Genomic DNA, 15,859 nt, shown 5'->3' on the forward strand with positions numbered 1-15,859 from the left:
CACACTGTGTGTGTGTGTGTGTGCACGCGTGTGTGGGTGTGTGTTGTTTGTTTTCAGGCTACAACTTGTCTTATCCGCTGCAGATGATGCTCGTAGAAAGCTGCTGTCACTCCAGCTGATCGTCACATCGGCCATAATGTGAGCTGAAGAACACTGTAGTTTGTACCCAGCAGTCAAGTGATGCCTTTAGGACTCGATTAGTGTTTTTTCCGCCTTCGTTTATTTACCTGCTGATTTGTGTGTCACTAAAAGCTATTATAAATGGAGAATACAACCAGGTCTATTTAGTTGCACCTGAATAGAATTGAGAAGTTTTCAGTAATTTGTCTCTTAATGTTGATCGTTGTTGTTTCTCAAAAAAAGAAAAAAAATTGTCAATTACATCAAACATTGAAAAATGATTCTAATACCCAAGACGTGACTTTCACAGTCATGGGAAAACTACTGTCTTGACATTTGCTCTTCAGATAACCATCCTCAGTGAGCACAAGCCATACCATGCCATTGCTTAAAACAATGCTGTGCTTTCAGAGTGCTGTTTTCAAAAGATGTTAATGGAAGATTAAGTGGAAGGAAAAAGTGTGGCATAGAAAATGAGCACACATAGAACGAATAGGGTTCACTTCAGCCTTGAGAGAATTGTGATGCAGTGTCCTTTCAAGACAATGGGCTACAGCTGGTGTCGGTGTTTTAACAGCCATCACACAGACTTATAGAGTACATGACCTACAACTGTTGAATTTTTTTTTATTGCCTCTGAATCAGACAATCAAAATCAACTGGACTTTTCTGAGTGGTCTAAAGGCCTCTTTCAGATGAACATATGTTGTTTTTTTCTTAAATCAAGGTCCTGGTGGCTGGAGGAAGAGTGTAAAGACACAGAATTGAAGTTGCTTTGGATCCAAGCTAAAGTTTCCACAGTAAGTGATGATTTTTAGTTTTTATTTTGGTGTTTTCCAAATGCATTTTACTCAGAAGTTGGCGCAGCCATCAATCAGAAAATGACGAAGCACTTCATGGTTCTCTGTGCTTGCAAACTTTATGGAGATGCTGATTTTGTCAGACTTATACTTGGTTTAGTAACAATGCTGTTACTGCATCTCTGCTTAATTGGTCAACAAACCTGACTTAAACCTTACGGAGAATCTATGGACTATTGTCAAGGGGAAAATAAGAGACACCAGGCATAAAATTTATTGAAAAGGAGCCTGTCTAAGAAAAATATATGAGTATGTTTTTCAGTAGGCGGACATCTGTTTTTTTTTCATAGGTGTTATAAATCCAATTATTAAAATTGCAGTACTTTTCAATTGTTTTATAATTCGTACAAATCCACATGGATGTTTGCAACATGAATATCTGCCTTGAGTTCATGTTTTTAAACATTTGCATTTAAAATGTTTCTATTTATTAATTAATTAAGCTTTTAATAAAAAAAAACTGAAAAAGCCAAGATTATACCCGCTGGTTCTAGACGACTTAGGACGGAAAGTAGCAGCTTAGTTACCTCCCCACTGTCCCCCTCTAAATGTGTTTGATTAAGTTATGATCCCCAAGTATGACTGCCTTCATCGAAGCCAGGGTCTTTGCAGTTTGCTTGTCGGGAGCATGTGGGTTTGTCACACAATGCCAAAGAAAGACAGCAGCCAGAACCTTAGACAAGTAATTGTTACTTCACATCAATCTGGAGAGCACTGTGAGGCCATTTCCAGACAATCTGTGCAGTACACGGACTGATCCAATCTTCCCAGGAGAAACGGATTAAGGGAGATTTCAACCTAAGATCTGACTGTTTAAAACTCTCAGAAATACCTAGGATTACAGCTCTCCTGCAGGCTCTGAAAAATTCGCTTTATGACTTAATGCATGGTGGAGCTTGTAGTTTTGTCCTAACTTCAACATTCAAAGTCCTCAGCTAGAACTACAGGTTATGGAACAAATAAATGAATGCCACCATTACATTTCACAAAAAACACAATCTTAAAAGTAACGGATGAAAATTCAAACGCAACTACAGGTGAGCCAGCATCGGAAATCTGGGCGCATTTAGGAGTTCTTTAGGCCTAAAATTAGGAGCATTAATTATAGAGTCCACAGAAACCCTGCAAATTGTTTTACAGCATCTCACCAGATGGGGTCTTAAAACTGTTGCAGACCCAATTTTTCAGCCACTTTGGTTGCATACGTCGTAATTTCCCCCAGTTCTCTCTATCAGATTTATTGTTAATAAAACCGAAAAATGTTTTATTAGTCATGATTTCTGAAGAATAAAAATAAAATTTGCTCAAATTAATTAATCTCAACCAACGCCCGGGAACCAAGATGAAAAAGAAAGTTTCTGTACAAAACTTCACGGAATTTTGGTAACTTCCCAGGAAATTTTATCAGATGGATTTCGCCGAATGTGAACTTGTTCCGTCTCTGTCTCTCCTACCTGAAATGACACAGTCATGCACTCACAGGTGGAGTTGTTAGCTGTGTCGCAGCGTATTCCTTTGTGTCAGCTTTACGGCCGTGGGGGTCAAGAGTGTGAGCTGATTAGTGCTTGTCACAAGACCTGTCTCACATTACACACACTCTCGGGGCGAGAGGTTCACTTCAGCTCTCTGCAGATAGCTGTCAATCTTACTCAGTCTGGATGTGCCTTCGGTGAGTTCACGGAGGCTGCAGGAATTCCTCTGAGCACATTTTATGATCTTCATAAAGACTACATTTAATTCACTCTCTGACATTGTGTGGTTTAGGGTTAAAAGACTTAAAGCAGTTCTATATGTTTTAAGACTTTTCGTAGCTTTTTAGGATGGTTAAGTAACCGTTTTAAATGCGGACGTATTTTTAGGATGGTCTTTCATGTTTTGCGATCATAAGTCGTTCTTTTTTTTAATTAAATTTAGAAAAAAGATATTTCCCCATTTGTCTGTTTAAAATTAGTAAATGCTAGTTTGAGAAGATGATGTGACTAGAATACGTCGTCCATCGTCTTTAAAACTGCTCGAATCTTTTTATCGTTCCCCTCCTTACACAGAGAATCAAGGTGCATGAGCTCTAGTTGTGTCTTTTTGTGTGGAACCCAAAAAGATGGGCTCCACACATCTCTTTTATCTTCCGTCTGGTCAGAGGGAAGATAAAGAGGACACGCCAAGGACTACCATGATGCAACACGGGCCTCACTCTCTGAGCCCTGCAAACATCAGCAGGGCCTGCAGGCTGAATTGACCCCTGAACCCCTTCTGAAACTTCCCAATGCCCCCTTCCTCTCTGGTTCTCTCTCTCCCTGGTCTTTTCCCACCTCCGTCTCCCCTTAAACGCAACTCCCCAACGCTTTCACGCAGAGGCACCAGTGAGCGCGGAGCAGCAAAATGGCCTGCCCTCTGCTTCATATTGCTGGTGGTCAGGTTTTGTTTTTTTGTCTTTTACGGTTTGACTTTCATTCACAAAGTCCAGGAGGACTCGGATAGCCCAGGGACAGACACACACACACACATGCACATGTACACTTGCACCAAGCTGAAGAGTTTCGCTCTGAAACCTCGGGCATCTTCTCCAGCTTCTGTCAGAGCCATGATGTCATTATTAGGAGACACAATGCCTCTTCATCATCCCCTATTCACACAGTCTCTCTCACACACTCAGCCTTACCACAGAACAGGCAAACACACACACCAATGCACACACACCCACCCACACACACACACACACACACAAGCTTCATTGTGAAACACATCAGGACCAGCAAAGATCTAGACACAGGTGAACAGTGGTGTGAAAAAGGTAAAAACAAGGGCAGGTACATTAAACTTTTTGATTCACTATTTCCTATCAGTGAATCTTTGTTAATTTGAAGGAAGCATGTATGCAAGATAAGTCCCAAAGGCATGAAGAGGCCCTTTAATACTCTTAAAGTCTTTATATAAACAGACACAACTTAATATCATATAAACATTTATGCATTTCATAAGTGAGTCCTTTAGGGAACTGAAAACGATCCAATTAAATCAATGGACTTCGGAGTAAAATAGACCTTTCTTTTGAGTATTGTAAGGCCTTCTGACAAAAATACATAAATAAAAATGTTTTACGGAGAACACGGAACATGCCACTATAATTGATTTATAGCAACAGTCCTTTGTGGCACAAACATATAGTTTTATAATAAATATATTTTGAGCAGAAATGTGCAACAATGAGAAATTAATTTAATTTCTTGTACTTTACAGGTCAATGTTTTACTATTAGTTTTGCCGTGCACTTTCTGTTAATCTATGCATTATAATCCCAATTAAAAATACATTGAGATTTATTGTTGCATTGTCACAAAATGTGGGCAAAGATCAAGGGGTGTTAACACTTTTGCACATCTCTACAACACTTGTATTAAACCATAATATGACCAGTGCTCCTGCTATACATTATAAAGAAGATGTAATATCAAAATCTAAGAAAATATCCAAATGTTCGCTCTGGTGCCACAACAGTGACTGAGCGGATTTGGCCCTGCAACTCTAGAGAGCTTTCAAATATGTTTAAAAACTCTTAACGATAGGTAAGGTCTCTGGAGGTAAAAATAAAGGTCTAACTAAATCTCCTCCTGGTCTGACTTTAATTAGCTGCTGTTATTCTACGTGTTACCGTGGGTTCACTGCTCTTCTGCCTTAAGGCTGTGTCACGTTTTAATCTGATCAGATGGCACAAAGCAGCTCTGTCTCTTGACTTAGCTCCTTTTATTGGATGGAACATGTAAAGCACTCCTCTTGTAATAAGGTTACCATGCTAAATACTTCATCTGTCAGCTTACAATCCATTTCTCATTGCTGTTTCAGCCACAGATTAACTATAAATTGATCGTAATGTCAGAGCGATCTTTGGAACAGATCACCCAGTTCGTCCCCCCTCCTGCAGTGGCCCTTCGTTAGCTGTATGGAGGCCGAATGCGATCTGATCTTTGCCTCAAGACAACACGGCAGGTTCACTGATAGGCCACTTGAGAGTTGTTTCTTTTGTAAGGCAATGGCGAACTAGTCTCTAAAGTTTGCGAAATAACCCCGAATAAAACTTTTTCCATTGTCATTCGGTTGGAAATCTGTTAGACTGAGTATAATAGTATTTCTAGGTACGATTTACTGCGGTTTTTCCTAAATAATAATTTTGTTTTCACAAGTGCTTGATACACAAGCCTAATTGTTTCTGATGAGTGACTAAATTAATCTCCAAATTACGTTGATGCAATTAAACAAAATATATCACATAAACTGATATGTAGAAGGAAATACGTCACTTTGGCCACAATTCAGACACATTTCAGGGCCCAGATGACGTCTGTTAATCCTACAGTGTCAGATAATAATGAGAAATCTGCTTTTATTATTACACAAGGGATATGACAACCACAGAAGATAATATAGACCTTTAATCCTAATCCTTGGAATAAATTATTCGAAAGTTTCCTGAAATAATTGTGTATATTTGCTTTGGTTTGCATTTCTGTGTGTAGCCTGTATTGCAAAAGTACTCAGCCTTTTAACCCATTTGTGACCACTATTGTCAATGGATTTCATGTGGCAGATCAACACACAGCAGTACATAAGGTTCTCATGGCAGGAGGATACATGGCTTTCAAATCAGTTTACTGAAACAAATCTAAATTTATTTTAGAGGTGTAGCTGGAATAGTCATTGTTGCAAGGTTAGAGATGATAGGAACATGGATGGAGCACAATGTAGGCAATTTTGGAAGAAAACCTGTAAGAGGATGTAAAAGAACTGGAGAGTAGCCATTTAAGTCTGGACTAAATGTCTGCCAACCCTTGGAGATCTCTCAATGTGCTTCAAGTCATATAACCCAGGGTGTCTTATTGCATAAAGTTGCCTCTTTATACCTCAACTTGAAGTGCCAGTTATTTTCCCTGCTCTGAGCAATGTTCTACCTCACCTTCCCCGCCACATTGGATTTAAGGGTCTCTTTATATAACCCACATGCCTGTGTGTGAGTCATGCTAGAAGAGGCTCAGATGGTAAAGGAGTCCCAACCGGGGCCCAAAAGATGTGTCACTAGTAATACCGCCCCACAGGCCCGAGGTGTCTCCTTTTGTTGCGCTCTTGGCCCCAATGATTAGTGTGGAAAGGCAGTGCGCCGCGGCTCAGGCATGCCGTTAGCGGCTCACTAACATAGCATTAGCTCTGCGGTCATCTCAGTGGGTCCTTGCTGTCTCGAATATTTCCTCACGCTTGACTACAGCCCACCTTCTGTGGCTTCACACCACTTGTTCGCCACAGACCCCCTCTGTCATAAGATCACCCTCCTCTCACTAATTTCCTACGATCATGTCTCCTTCATATACCCCTTCCTACTTACTTTTGTGCTTCACCAAAGGTTGCCATCAGATCACTTTCTCCTGTCAGTGTGCTTGGGGTTGCCAATTGCAACCTGTGGGGCAATGCTTGTTAAGGAGGAGACATTGCTGGGTATGCAACTCAAATGCTGTGCTTGGAGCTATACTTTGGACGCTTATCTGTCTGTTCCTCCAAGGGACAAGTCTTCCTGCCAGTGATACACATTCTCTTACTGGATTTACACACACACACACAGTTCAAGTTAAAGTACCAGCCAGATGACATCTCAGTCACCCTGAGGGGAAAGAGCAAAGGAGGATACTTGGAGGGGGTGGCGAGGGTGGTTGGGGTGAGGAAAGGGACAGCAGATTAAGGGAGGTAAATGACGTCTCACAGATTTATACACTGGGGGCATTAGGTGGAAAAGAGGGGAAAACAGAGGGATTTGAGAAACCTGGATGGGAGAAGGCACAAGGGGGGGAATAAGAGATTAACCAAAGAAAGAACCAGGTGGGGTGCCCTCATCTGCCTGAGGCTAGAAAGAAGTGGTAGTACGTCAGTGATGAGTGACAGGGGCAAAGAGGAATATAGACCAGCTTTGGGGCACGAAGAACCGAGGCCGCAGAGTTTAATGGACGTCACGATTTCACGGCGTCTGAGGTAAAAGTAGAGAGCAACATCTGACAGTGAGGTGGGAAGAGGGTAGAAGGGGGGTGCAGAGTGAGGTTAAGCAGGGCAGAGAGCGGTGTTCTTGAGGGGGTGTGGAGGATCCTTGGAGTCCTGGCACCTTATGGCATGGCCTGCAGTCAAACAGATGCTGCAGGCCTTGCCAGCCTTGAGCAGGGCACAAATGAGACCATTAGTAGCACAGGAGGAACGTGCCTTGTCTTACAGAGCAGTGAGGGAGCATGTGTGTGCGTGCAGACCTGTCTTTCAAAGAAAAAAAGAACATGATCTGTTTGTTGATAATATGCTAATGCATCCAATTTTCTTCAGTTAATTGTACTCAAAGTGGAAATTGTGATGTCCTGGCTCCCAACTGCCAACAGCTTTTAGAAGGTTCTTGCTCACTGAGTACACATACACAGTGACTAGGAATTTATTGATTCACTTTTTCACATTTTTGCAATGTTACCAATAAAATTCCATGTATTTTGCTGGAACGTTGCATTAGAATGCTGCATTCCACTTCCATTAAGTGCATCAATGGAAGTAGAACTATAAGTGGTTTTCAGAACTGCTTTACAAGTAAAGAAATAAAATGGGTGCTGTTCCTTGGTATTTGGCTCCCCTGAGTCAGTACTTTGTAGAACTGCCCTTTGCTACAGTTCCAACTGCAAGTATTTTGGGGCATCTCTCTATCAACCTTGCACGTCTAGATATGTCAAGTTTTCCACATTCTTTTTTGCAAAATAGATCAGGTTGGTTTGAAAAAGTTGCTGAACGTGAATTTTCACTCTGACAGATTCAGAATTGGAGTTGGGTCTAGACTTTAACTGGGTTATTCTCACGTATGAATATGCTTTGATCTAAACCACTCCACTGTAGCTCAGACTGTAAGGTCTTAAACCTGCCGAAAGGTGAATTTCCACCCCCTCTGTCTTCTCACAGCATAATATCTTCACGGTGAAAATGGTGTGCTAATTGCTAAACTGTTTTAAAGAAGACTGAGTGAACAGAGCACTGTGTGGAAACCTTTTATTCATAACAAGTCCACCATACGACTCTGTCTTCATTTTGCTTTTTGTCCACTAATGTTTTCAAAAAAATATGTTAGGACTGTATATTATAAATGGCAGTTGGTTGCACTGGACTTTATTAGGGGTATCAGAGTAAAAGGGAGCTTAGTACAAATGCATTCATATTTACAAATCATATATCGTTAAAGTTGGTATTCAAATTATGAGCTACTTTTTGATGGTTAATCAACTAAATATCTTGAAATGTGTATCAATTCAAGGGGTACGAACACTTTTGCAATGCACATATACTTTTAAGTAAATATACCTTTGGTCCATCCCATCTAGATTTTCACATCTTTCCATATAACACTGGTACGCTTGAAGGAGGTAGTAAAGCCAGAAAAAATAGGATCCTGAAGAATCTACGCCTCTGTTTTGGAAAATACTGACTCTAGTGGGTGGAAGCATGAAGTAAGTGGAAGAAGAGCAGCACCAACTCTCTCCTCACTGTCTATTTTCTCTCTTCCATTTCTATTTTTTCAAGTGTAAGTGATAATACCCCCTCCCTTTTTTCTACCTCTCACTGGCTTGAGTGATTTTGCTAAGGCGGTGTGTTCAAGTGTGTGTGTGTGTGTGTGTGTGTGTGTGAGCGTCTCGCATTAGCCTTTTTCCATTAAAGCAATTTCGCCACCCATTGTATTCCTGAAGAGGACCTGGGAAGTCACTAATGGTGCCTTGCGTCCACCCTTGCACGTTAGCACACACACCGGCGGCGCACGCACACAGCAGAACATCTCAAAACGTGTGCTATCATCACCTGTCGCCTGATTGCTGTAAAACACACACATTAGCATAGAATGAGACACATTATCACTCCTGATTATGGGACGCTAAGAGGTTTCACAGGGAAAAAAAAGACCTCACACCTTTTCTCCACAATGCCCGCTGCTAGTGAGATAAATGCATGTTGTCCAACATCTCTGATGCTGCTGAAACAGCCTGAAGACTCTGCTGATGGATTTAATGGCCTCTTGTTGTTCATGTTCATAACTGCTCAGATTTGTCATGTCAATACTATTTTTTTTTTCAAACCCAGACAGTGCCGTGATCCAGCTGCCACTATGAGAAACATGTACTACGTATGTTTCCGGCTGTGTTGAAAGTGGAGAGAAAAGCACCAGGCTGGTGGTGATTTCAATAGGTATTTTAGTGGGATCAAATCAAAGCAGAGACGGAGAAGGCCCAGACATAATGAACACATCTGCTGTAAAGAAAGATGGTTTCATGTCCAGCAGGTGGCCTCCTCTTCTCCAGCTTTATGTGTGCAGAAAGTGCTGGCTATCCTGTCCTAAGCAGATAATTTAGGTATTCAAAGTAAGATAAACATTTCGGCAAACCAAGAAATCATCTGCATAGAGTGTGACAGTGGATCGCCTCGTCAAACTCCACAGTGTATTGAGTCTGGTCAAGATTTATTTCAATTTGTGAAAATGGAGGCCTGCACGTGTTCATGATATGCTAATTCATTTTATAGCAGCGTCACAGAATCTGAATTTATTTATTGTGGCAGTCAGAATGGCTACTCGATCATGTCAAATGCTTTGTGGGCATCAAGAGAGAATAGTGATGCTCTGTTACCTTTGGTGAGGAGATTTGCATCTGAGACAGAGAATTTTGCTTGCAAAACTTGTGAAGTAGAGGAAGTGCTCTATTTATCTTATATAGCAGATACTGAGTAGAAGTGTTTGAAGAAATGATGTATAGAAAGCCTTCGCTCAACCAGTACATCACCTTGACAATCTCTACAATTCTGCGTGATTGATCGAGATTTATTTGCAATTCTTAGAATAAATAAGCAGGCTAGTTAATAAAAAGTGTTCCCTAATCCATTTTGTTTTTGTGGGGCAGTTAAAAATGACCACTCTGTCATACCAAGTGCCTGAAGAACACTCAAATGCTCTTTTGTCTTTGTTGTTGTCTGCTGGTAAAATGGTAATAATTGTGTAAATGTTTGAAGTACTTAAGTTAGATTAAATCAAAGCAGAGAGGCAGCGGACAGAGACTAAAGAGCAATCGCCTGAAGAGGTGACTCTGCACGGCGAACAGGTGGCGTCCTCTTCCCCATCTTGATGAGTTCAGGATGTGTTGGCCATGTACAGCGGAGGTGGGAGAACACTTGTTTGCAACAGAGGTCATCTCTTTCTGCTTTATGCACTGTTTTCTTAACTTCAGAGTATCTAAAGAGGTCCTGTCATGTTTGACAACCTGCACTTAGTTCATGGGTGAAAGATGAAAAGGAGGAAGGAGGGATGATGTTGGCTTCTATTTTCTTTTGTCTTTCCGGTATTTTTTCAGACTGGAAATGAGGAAAGGTCTTGTCTGCGTCCCGATTTAGCCGAGAAAGGTCACAAGGTAACGGGTGGGGAGGGCGGGGGGGGGAGGGGGAGACTGAGATGGGAATTCCCTTGTGTTTGAGTTTAGTTTAACTTGTGAAGAAAGGGGACTTTCCTGGCTGGCAGCAGATTTATGTCTGCAGAGACTGAACTTCATGATGTTAAAATAGAACCAGTGCTTTGTTAAAGAAGGCCTCTGGCTCATTTGGTCTTCTAGCACAGCCTTTACTGAAATATATTTATGTATTTTGTCATCAAGGTTTAATTTAAACATTGAATTTCACACAAAGGCTCTGTTTAAGATGCTTTTAAGTTTAAGGCTTTTGTTTTGGGTAAAAAAAAAAAAAGTATTAAAAATCAGACATAATCATTATTAAGTACCCTTGTTCAATTTTTAGATAAAAAAAAAGTCATGACCTTTTAGCCCATTCAATTAAAAGTAATGACACCCTTTTACCATCTTCATACATAATCTTTTATTATTATTATTCTTTAAATTCTGGAAACTTCTCTCAGTCACTTCATGTACTCCAGTTGTTAAAACAAAACTATCCTAGAAACCCTCTTCATAGACGGTCATGGTTAGAGCATTTTACAGTTTTGAGGAATAAAACCAATGGATGCTGGTGGATTAAACCATGAACACAATGTGGAGGAATTTTAAAAGCTAACACAAAGCGAGTTCAGATTTCTTTGGCACTAAGTGTCTTCATTTTCCAACCTGTCACCCAGCACACACACACATGTTCACGCACACACACTTGCGGAGGTCTGTGATAATGACATAATTGTCCCAGAGCACACGACCATGCAAATGGGGAAGATGGTTTGTGTTGCCATCTGTAGGTCTCTGCCATCTATTTCCATTATTCTAATGCACTGCTACTTATGACCTGCTTTTACACGATTAGCAGTTAGCTAGAGAGAGGCGGTAAGCAGAGAGATGATCGGAGACAGATGGAATGCGCGGTGTTTGAGAGAACCATTTTCCCATCCGTAGATGTCCAGGTTTTAAAAAGAAGTACCACAAAGGTCTAACTCTTTTTTTGGTGCTTGACATCTTTACTTTTCATCTCAGAAGAAAGTTGGAGCAAGTGAAGTAAAAGGTTAAACTACTCTTGTCTGCCCACACCTCTGACTCTGTCCTCTCCTCTATATTCTTCTCAGCATCTCTTCATCCCTCCATATTTTCAGTGTGTTTGCGTGTGTGTGTATGTGTGTTTGATCTTGAGAGAATGGGCTGTTGATTCTGGTCTGTTCCTTGGCTCCCCATCTCGTGGTCTTGGCCCAGGTCTGATCCCTGTGATTGGATCGGAGGGCTTTTGTGGTGGCTGATGGGACAGAATTAAGCCAAGTGGCACACAGCGAGCACGCTCCGTGGCGGGCAGATGGACGGAAAGTGAAAGAGCTGTGATTTCTCATTGTGTCCCACCATCTTTTGGGGTGTGTGTGATATCCCCAGAGCACATCTTCCGTCCAAGAGCTCTGTTCTCAAATCAGTGGCCACCGCTTCCTGAGTCCAGGGACACGCCTCTCCAAGATTTCATCTCCGTATCGGGCCACAACTGGGTTGTAAGCAGCTTAGCGAAGAATAATGTAGGGCAAGATATGGCTGCTCAGTTTTTGTTCAAGGCTCTGTCGACTCTGTCAGAACTGCAACTGATTCCAGAGAATTTCAGGACTATATAATTAAATATCCCATTTCACTACATAGGTTTGTCCAAAACAGAAGAAAAAATTATAAACAACTGATTTTGTTTTTCTATTTACAAATGGAGATCTCAATAGTGTGGGATGTATTAGTATTAAGCTACATGGAACCATTTCACCTGCGATTGCTGCAGCAATCCTTTCAAGCTTCACACATTTAAAGATGGACATTTTCTGCTGTGTAAAATAGCTCAATCTGAATGGAGGGCATAAAGAACATGGATATTGAATTGGCACATGGATATGTTTTCCTCTACAACATTCCCTCTCCATCAACTCCGACCAACTTCCCTGTTCCTGGAAAAGAAGATGATTCCCACACCATGGCGTTACCACTGCCATGTTTCACTGTCGGGGTCACATGTTCAGGATGATGTGCGCTGATGGTGGATTGAACAGCGCTCTGAACGATGTCTAAAGCTTAAGATAATGTTCTCTACAACTTTGTCTGTGTTCCTTGTTCTCATGATGCTGTTTGTTAACTAATGTTATCGCAAATATTGGAATTGGCTTCTTGGGGATTTACACAAGTGCATCAGAGTAATGGAGGCAAAATACAAATGCATGTCATACTTGTTAGGTTTTTGTTCATAAAAAATGTTGAAGGCATTTATAATTTATAATTTTTCATTGACTTGAATTTTGCTGAATCCAAATCCTGATTCAATGCACTGGATTTAATTTTGTCCAAATAAAATCCATTGCAGTGTGCATCTGTAATTTGACAGAATGTGGAAAAATTCAAGAGGTATGAATACTTTTTCAAGGCACTGACGTTATGGGATTTGCGTTCTAGAAAATGTGCCCAGCTGGTAATAACAAACTCATATGCTCTTGAGATTTGCAAAGTTAGCAGATGCTCAAATTGTCTGTTTAAACATTTCCCAAACCCGATTACAAACACATAGAAGGGTTAAATGACTGAGGCGGTAATAGTTTCCACCGATAATATTTAACCTCTTCCCTCTAACAGCACCCCTGCTGCCCAGCCCCTGCAGCTTAGCCTCAATGAGATTTACACCACAAAGTGTGTGTAGTAGTAATATGATTCACTCCATTTTACTATGCGTGTATACATGAGGGTGAGTGAGTGAGTGTGTTTTGGGGAATTTTCCGATTAGAGCAGATTACTTACACTGACGTTAAAACAGGAATTAGTTCCCAATAAGAACTGCTTAGAGGGCCATAAAACATCAAGGATAATCATTAGGCCAAGAGTAACATCACACATTTCATCACGTAAACATGTATTCTCTGCAGCACTCATGAAAAAAAATACCTCCATCGTGAGGATTTTCAGGCTTTCCAATCCTTCGAAAATTTGAAAACTGGATTGTCAGTGATTTGGAGCACTGTGAAATACCGAAAACCTATTCTCCCGGAAGTTTGGATCATTGCATGCTTTTGCAGGAGGAAGGAACAGAAAAAAGGTGACTAGCAATGGCAACAGGGCTAACATGGCATCACCAGTAAAGGGCTGAGTGATCTACTTAGAAGGCTGATGGCAGGGCTGACCAGCAGCAGCCAGATAGATGCCTTAGCAGGCTGGCAGAGACCCAGACAACCCCTTTAAATCTGCTACTATGGCTAATCTCTAATCTGGAGATTTACTCTATCTGTTCCCTCTCTGTTTCTCTTTCTTTCTGTTTCCACGCCTCCAAATCTAAAAATGGAGCAATCTGTGAATATTTCAAAAATGCATTTATCCGTCCCCCTGAAATGTGTTATTAAAGACCATTTAATTCCCTGTACATCTCTCAGCTCTTTTAGCCCCACCCCAACAGACTCACACACACCCACACACACAACCAGTGTTTTGCAGATGGCCACATAATGCACAATCAGCCAAACAAGACGGCTGATTTTGGGGAGGAATGTTGGACTCCCTTGCCTTTGGAGGGCATCCTTGGTGGACATCGCAAGCTAGAGACCATTACGAAGCTGGATGCAGCATGCCAGCACCAGCCACAACCAATCCCAAATCATCTTCTAACTGAACCAGGTTTGAGTCCAGGACTCCAGCAAGGATAAGCTTCCCTGCTTGAGAAACAAACACATTAAAATGTTTTTCACTTAGTGAATTGAGTTAGTGAAGTAAAGTAACTTTTCAACACCATGCAGAATTATTGAATGGAAATATAAACACCCAATAATGAATAAATAATCTATGCAACCTGAGTGGGAATACAGCTGTTTTGTGAAGGCCTCGGAGAAGATCCACCATCTGAGAATATAGAGAGAGTAACGCATCCGCAAGCCTACAAAGAGATTAATCAGAGAAACAGCCATATGTCTATGGTAACACTCAAACCATTGACTCTATTCGTTCTGCATGCCACAGATCTGCTCTTTGTGGAAAAATGGTGAGAAGAATGCTGTTGAAATAAAGCGATAAGATGTCACTTTTAAAGTTTGCCACAAGCCATGTAGGGGACACATTAAAAACTAGGGCAAAGTTCACTTTAACAAACTTTCTGGCCTACATGCAAACTAGTGTTGGAACATTAACATTGCACATAACCCTTAACACACCTTTACTGTTCTGAAACCCAGAGGCGAAAGCATCATGCTGTGCAGGGAAAGAGAAGCTGGTAAAACTTGATGGGAAGACGGATGGAGAAAAATGCTGGGCAGTCCTGGAGAAAAATGTGTAAGAGGCTACAAAAGACTTGAGCGCAGGATGTAGGTTAATCTTCGTGCAGGAACACAAAAATTTTGATGTGTTACAATGGCCCAGACAAAGACCAGACCTGCAGAAGATTCTTTTGGGAATCTGCATCAATACATAGAAGGTCATGTTCAGGGGTCCTGATCATCCAGTTGGATAGAGATTGAGGTAATTTGCTGAGAATAAGGGGGAAAATATGTAAATATGCAAAGCTACCAAATGACATACTTCCAAATCATTGTAGTGAAAGTGGTAGGTACTTTTTTAAAGGGACTGAATATATATATATAGATATATATATATATAGATATATATATATATATAGCTGACTGTATAGCTCAGTGGGTAAGACACCAGTCTACCACCTGGGAGACCGGGGTTCGAATATATATATATAAAAATAAAATTTTTTTTGTAAAAACGAGTTAAAGCCATGTACAGTTTGCTGTTGGCCTATCACATAAATCCCCATAAAATACCCAGAGGTTTGTTGTTGCGTGACAAAGTGTGTAAAGGGTTTTGGAAGGCACTGTTGTTGGATCACAGAAAGACACACTGTGTCCCATCAATTATCTGCATGATTACTTCACCATGCATCAAATAAAACGAGAAAACATTCCTCTTTCACAGCTTTAATAATAAATCTATTAATAAATATTGCACTGATTTGGTTTGAATACACTTTAGAGCCATTCACTGCTAATAAAATCAACTTCCTCCCTGGCGGATTCATCGCATGGCAGTCTTGAAACTTGCATGATGAAGACATGATGTGCGATATTAATTAGGAGGTAGACAAAGACCTGCTGTTTAACATGGAAATTTATGCAGTCCCTTGTGTTTTCCACGCAGCTAAATTCTTGCGTTTTCTTTCACATAGCGTGCTCAGGGTCTGGTCTTGATCACTTTATTTTCATTGTCCCTCCACTGAGTGTCTGCAGCGTTCAATGACACCGATGTGGTGCAGGTCAAGAGAGGAAGGGTCCTTCCTAATACATATCTTCTTCTGAGCTGTTCTCTATCAGCGCTGCCAAAATAACAATGCCTCCCCCCCCTCTTGTTCCCGCTTCTTCATAC

This window comes from Poecilia mexicana, unplaced genomic scaffold (assembly GCF_051168715.1).
Source record: "Poecilia mexicana isolate PSO_F unplaced genomic scaffold, ASM5116871v1 scaffold_21, whole genome shotgun sequence".
NCBI classification, from domain to species: Eukaryota; Metazoa; Chordata; class Actinopteri; order Cyprinodontiformes; family Poeciliidae; genus Poecilia; species Poecilia mexicana.